Here is a 5,000-nt window from a genome sequence, read left to right as displayed (position 1 = left end):
GATGTCCACCGCGCTTCGCACCGGGCTCGGCTGAACCAACTTTGGCCGCCAGGCGCCGCGTGCAGGGTGCGCCGCAGCGTAGCTGCGCCGCCTGCCGGGCCCGTCGGCTGGCGCTCCTGCCACTCGGCGCCCCCCACCAGCCGCCTGTTGCGCGTGCGCCCACGCAGCGCGCGGCCAACACGCCGGGCGGCCCCCCTTCACCGGCCGGGAACAGTCCCACCAAGCCACCGCCGCGTATCGCTTCATACCCACATGGGCCTAGTCACGCGTGTGGATGTGGCGGGTACCGCTGAAACAACCGGTTAATAGCTGTACCGATCGTCGCCATCACAGATTCACCTCCAGCGTGAACAACCGCTCAACAACGGATTTCCAGTTCATTTGCGTATCTTGGGCAGTAAACGTAGATGTCCACCTACATTTGCGAATTCAACAATTCTTGCATGCCAGGATGTCATGTGTCACGACACGCTACATCAGACCACATACACACTGCGACATGTGCAGAAGAGAACACGTGGAAGGTGGCCCGCGCACGTATGCGATGTACCTTCCGCGATCCACTGTCAACCGGCATCTGCGGCATGTCCCAGATATGGAACGCGGTCCACCAGGGTAGCACTTTGTGTGAGGCAATACGACAAAGTCGGAATACACGCGTCACTACATCAGACGGCTCACGCTGACCTGACCTGACCTGACTCACCGCACCACCACCCCCAGCGACCCAGGGTGACATACAATGCGTTCGTACGTTCCTCCCACACGCCTCTACGGCGTACCACAGTGCAACCTAGCTGTTATTGGGAGACGAGACAAGTAGCATCAAGCACAACATATGGAAATTGAGATTCGACACCGTTGGGCACAGCCAGCGTACGGTCACACGTATCACACTACTTCACTCTGTACGTAACGACCGATGATCGGTACAGCGTGTGGGTTACGCGTACGACATCAGCGGACAATGGACACAGACCATACCACGACGTACACTGAGGGCGTCGACATCTGAATGCAACTGAACAGCTGCGAGGCTCATTTAACACTCAAACGCCAGACCGACCAGCTTGAGAGGACAGAGACACAAAGAGGGGGACAGAGGGGGACAGAGGGGGGGGAGGGGGGGGGGTCGGCGATATAGTCCTATTGCAGTACAATTGACAGTGGATAGCAGGAATATGTGGAAAGTAAGCAACACTCGCAAGACATCTACATGAGGATAACAACGACACCAGAGATTCCGAGCAGTGAACTATGTTAGGCAAAGGGACAACGTGGGTTAGGTTAAGGGACAACGTGGGTTAGGTTAAGGGACAACGTGGGTTAGGTTAAGGGACAACGTGGGTGTAGGGTTAAGGGACAACGTGGGTTAGGTTAAGGGACAACGTGGGTTAGGTTAAGGGACAACGTGGGTTAGGTTAAGGGACAACGTGGGTTAGGTTAAGGGACAACGTGGGTTAGGTTAAGGGACAACGTGGGTTAGGTTAAGGGACAACGTGGGTTAGGTTAAGGGACAACGTGGGTTAGGTTAAGGGACAACGTGGGTTAGGTTAAGGGACAACGTGGGTTAGGTTAAGGGGACAACGTGGGTTAGGTTAAGGGACAACGTGGGTTAGGTTAAGGGACAACGTCGGTTAGGTTAAGGACAACGTGGGTTAGGTTAGGGACAACGTGGGTTAGGTTAAGGGAACAACGTGGGTTAGGTTAAGGGACAACGTGGGTTAGGTTAAGGGACACACGTGGGTTAGGTTAAGGGACAACGTGGGTTAGGTTAAGGGACAACGTGGGTTAGGTTAAGGGACAACTTGAGTTAGGTTAAGGGACAACTTGAGTTAGGTTAAGGGACAACTTGAGTTAGGTTAAGGGACAACTTGAGTTAGGTTAAGGGACAACTTGAGTTAGGTTAAGGGACAACTTGAGTTAGGTTAAAGGAGACAAACTTGAGTTAGGTTAAGGGACAACTTGAGTTAGGTTAAGGGACAAATTGAGTTAGGTTAAGGGACAAATTGAGTTAGGTTAAGGGACAAATTGAGTTAGGGTTAAGGGACAAATTGAGTTAGGTTAAGGGACAAATTGAGTTAGGTTAAGGGACAAATTGAGTTAGGTTAAGGGACAACTTTGAGTTAGGTTAAGGGACAAATTGAGTTAGGTTAAGGGACAACTTGAGTTAGGTTAAGGGACAACTTGAGTTAGGTTAAGGGACAACTTGAGTTAGGTTAAGGGACAACTTGAGTTAGGTTAAGGGACAACTTGAGTTAGGTTAAGGGACAACTTGAGTTAGGTTAAGGGACAAATTGAGTTAGGTTAAGGGACAAATTGAGTTAGGTTAAGGGACAAATTGAGTTAGGTTAAGGGACAAATTGAGTTAGGTTAAGGGACAAATTGAGTTAGGTTAAGGGACAACTTGAGTTAGGTTAAGGGACAACTTGAGTTAGGTTAAGGGACAACTTGAGTTAGGTTAAGGGACAACTTGAGTTAGGTTAAGGGACAACTTGAGTTAGGTTAAGGGACAACTTGAGTTAGGTTAAGGGACAACTTGAGTTAGGTTAAGGGACAAATTGAGTTAGGTTAAGGGACAAATTGAGTTAGGTTAAGGGACAAATTGAGTTAGGTTAAGGGACAACTTGAGTTAGGTTAAGGGACAACTTGAGTTAGGTTAAGGGACAAATTGAGTTAGGTTAAGGGACAACTTGAGTTAGGTTAAGGGACAACTTGAGTTAGGTTAAGGGACAACTTGAGTTAGGTTAAGGGACAACTTGAGTTAGGTTAAGGGACAACTTGAGTTAGGTTAAGGGACAACTTGAGTTAGGTTAAGGGACAACTTGAGTTAGGTTAAGGGACAACTTGAGTTAGGTTAAGGGACAACTTGAGTTAGGTTAAGGGACAACTTGAGTTAGGTTAAGGGACAAATTGAGTTAGGTTAAGGGACAAATTGAGTTAGGTTAAGGGACAAATTGAGTTAGGTTAAGGGACAAATTGAGTTAGGTTAAGGGACAACTTGAGTTAGGTTAAGGGACAACTTGAGTTAGGTTAAGGGACAACTTGAGTTAGGTTAAGGGACAACTTGAGTTAGGTTAAGGGACAACTTGAGTTAGGTTAAGGGACAACTTGAGTTAGGTTAAGGGACAAATTGAGTTAGGTTAAGGGACAAATTGAGTTAGGTTAAGGGACAACTTGAGTTAGGTTAAGGGACAACTTGAGTTAGGTTAAGGGACAAATTGAGTTAGGTTAAGGGACAAATTGAGTTAGGTTAAGCGATAATCTGGTACAGCCACAGTTAGGTTAAGCGATAATCTGGTACAGCCACAGTTAGGTTAAGCGATAATCTGGTACAGCCACAGTTAGGTTAAGCGATAATCTGGTACAGCCACAGTTAGGTTAAGCGATAATCTGGTACAGCCACAGTTAGGTTAAGCGATAATCTGGTACAGCCACAGTTAGGTTAAGCGATAAACTGGTACAGCCACAGTTAGGTTAAGCGATAAACTGGTACAGCCACAGTTAGGTTAAGCGATAAACTGGTACAGCCACAGTTAGGTTAAGCGATAAACTGGTACAGCCACAGTTAGGTTAAGCGATAAACTGGTACAGCCACAGTTAGGTTAAGCGATAAACTGGTACAGCCACAGTTAGGTTAAGCGATAAACTGGTACAGCCACAGTTAGGTTAAGCGATAAACTGGTACAGCCACAGTTAGGTTAAGCGATAAACTGGTACAGCCACAGTTAGGTTAAGCGATAAACTGGTACAGCCACAGTTAGGTTAAGCGATAAACTGGTACAGCCACAGTTAGGTTAAGCGATAAACTGGTACAGCCACAGTTAGGTTAAGCGATAAACTGGTACAGCCACAGTTAGGTTAAGCGATAAACTGGTACAGCCACAGTTAGGTTAAGCGATAAACTGGTACAGCCACAGTTAGGTTAAGCGATAAACTGGTACAGCCACAGTTAGGTTAAGCGATAAACTGGTACAGCCACAGTTAGGTTAAGCGATAAACTGGTACAGCCACAGTTAGGTTAAGCGATAAACTGGTACAGCCACAGTTAGGTTAAGCGATAAACTGGTACAGCCACAGTTAGGTTAAGCGATAAACTGGTACAGCCACAGTTAGGTTAAGCGATAAACTGGTACAGCCACAGTTAGGTTAAGCGATAAACTGGTACAGCCATAGTTAGGTTAAGCGATAAACTGGTACAGCCACAGTTAGGTTAAGCGATAAACTGGTACAGCCACAGTTAGGTTAAGCGATAAAGTTGGTTAAATTTGGTATTGTGTGGGAAGGGGGCAGAGAGAGAGGGGGGGGGGTGGATAGTGGTGGCAGTACACGGATGCCTGAGTCACCGTCAGATACGTCACGTCGGTTCGATGCTTGTAGCAAGAGGCTGGCGGATGTGTGTCTCTCACTTCTGCAATTTTTCATGTGGTATAACACGAGGGCGGGGGATGATATTTGGTGCCCCTCTGTGTAGGATGTGTGTTGGTGGTGTTGATTTATCTGAGCAATGGTAGTTGTCGGAGGAGTGGGGTATTGTGCTTTTATAGGTGGACCTACTGCTCTGGTTATCATAGTGTCGACGGTGCAATGTGGCAGAGAGGATGCACTCGACATTGTCGCATTCCAGATGTTTACGTATTGTGTGTCTCCGTTGCAGGCCGAGAGTGGTGCATGTTCGAGTGTCTGGCTGACGTGCGATTCACGTTGTGTGCCCAGTCTTACAGCACGTATAGGGACATTCGCATAAATCATCTATATTTGGCCTTGCATCATTTACTAAGCAGTGCCGTGAGACGACCGAACTATTAGGAAAGTACTGATGTACCGCATAATGTTTACCTTCCACCACACGGCGAGTATCGACTGTGCCCAGCGTTGCCACCGCAGGCAGCGGTCACCGTCACCATTGTGCGGCGGAACGGAACATCTATATCCTCAGAGGAGCACTCTTTGCCGCCGGGCGTCACGTCTCGCGGCCTGCCGGCCAGCGCCCACGACGA

Source organism: Schistocerca gregaria, unplaced genomic scaffold (genome assembly GCF_023897955.1).
Source record: "Schistocerca gregaria isolate iqSchGreg1 unplaced genomic scaffold, iqSchGreg1.2 ptg001127l, whole genome shotgun sequence".
NCBI classification, from domain to species: Eukaryota; Metazoa; Arthropoda; class Insecta; order Orthoptera; family Acrididae; genus Schistocerca; species Schistocerca gregaria.
Note: the sequence above shows the minus strand (reverse complement) of the source record.